The sequence below is a fragment of the Gekko japonicus genome, unplaced genomic scaffold (assembly GCF_001447785.1).
Source record: "Gekko japonicus isolate JY-2015 unplaced genomic scaffold, Gekko_japonicus_V1.1 scaffold1626, whole genome shotgun sequence".
NCBI lineage: Eukaryota > Metazoa > Chordata > Lepidosauria > Squamata > Gekkonidae > Gekko > Gekko japonicus.
The window spans coordinates 292,775-294,206 of record NW_015161446.1 but is presented as its reverse complement, the minus strand read 5'-3'; positions in this window follow the sequence as shown (position 1 = coordinate 294,206).

Below are 1,432 nucleotides of genomic sequence, written 5' to 3'. Positions count from 1 at the left end.
TTTCTCCTACCTCCCCCACACATAACCACTAGTACTCCAGCCTGCATTGTAGTACAAGGGAATATTCCACAAATATCAGCATGCCTGTGTTCAGACATCACAGAAAACCATTGTTTACCTTCATTGTAGTTAATCACTTTCAAACCATGGGTTGAAACCCTGGTTTGATAGAGCCTGGCTAATCATCAAGGAGTGGTCTTCATTTGGACAATCTCACTAACCACACTTAGTTTAACTAAAACATGGTTTCATGTGACATCTGAACCAAAAAGTGAAAAGTGATCTATTGTGGTAACAACTGCCCCAGCTCTTGTGCTACTTTTATTGGAATGAATGTGTGTTTGTTATAAACATGGCACTGAAACAAAATTCCAAGACAAAGATATATAATGTGACAGGTATATGGTTAATATTGGCTGCGGTCACACGGAACATTAGCCACCCTAGTCAGACGGAAGACATGCGGAGTTTCCGGACGCGATCCCACCAGCACATCTGGGAAGCGTAGCACACCCGGGGCTCAAACGAGGCTTCCCGCTGAAACCACGCAGCAAAATACTAGTACCTCGGAGGTACTAGTATCCGGAAGCCGCGGGGCAAGGGCAGGCGTCGGATCGCGTTTCCGGAGGCATCCGGCGCCCGCCCATGTCCCTGTCCTCGCGAAAACGTTTTTTCCCCCAGGTCTTTGTGGATGCGCAAAAGCACCCTACCGAGCATGCGCAGTCGTGCTGTACAGAAAAAAAAACTATCCAGTTTGCCGAACCGCGCGCTTCGTTTTTGGCGGCGGGATTGTGCCGCGATCGACACCTCTCCCTTCCCACGGGATCTCCACGGTACCTCCACGGTACCTCCACGGGAGGTCTGGTCGGGTAACGGCGCCTTTGTTTGCCCCGGGGCACACTGCCACGCTTCCCCCCTGCGGTTTCCTGCTCGTGTGACCGGGGCCATTATTTATTTTAGGGGTTTTTTCTTCAAACAACCTTTGTTGCACCTTTTTGAGCATTTGAGGCAGCTAACAGCACCAATTGATTAAAGCACATCAACAGTTCAAAGTAGAATACAGACTCATCTTCTCTACACATCGACAAAGACATATTTCGAGGAAATGCTTTCTGAAAAAAGAACTGTTTTGCATTGCCTTCCAAAAGATAGCAAGAAAGATATTCTGTGGCTACGACAAATTGGGATGAAAAAACAGCCCTGGACAAGGGCTTTGGCCTCAGGCCCACCCAGACTTCACCCCTTCACAGAGGAGGGAGGCAGCGAGAGCCAGCCAGCTCTACACTTTTTTCAGCTTGGCCGGGTGCCTCCCACAGCTCTGATGGTCATGGGCACAGCTGTCCACACACCATACAGCTCACCTGGCCTGGGAGCCACCTTAACCAAGCTGGGCATCAGGCCCGTAGCCCACGTGGGGCCCATGGGTCCCGGC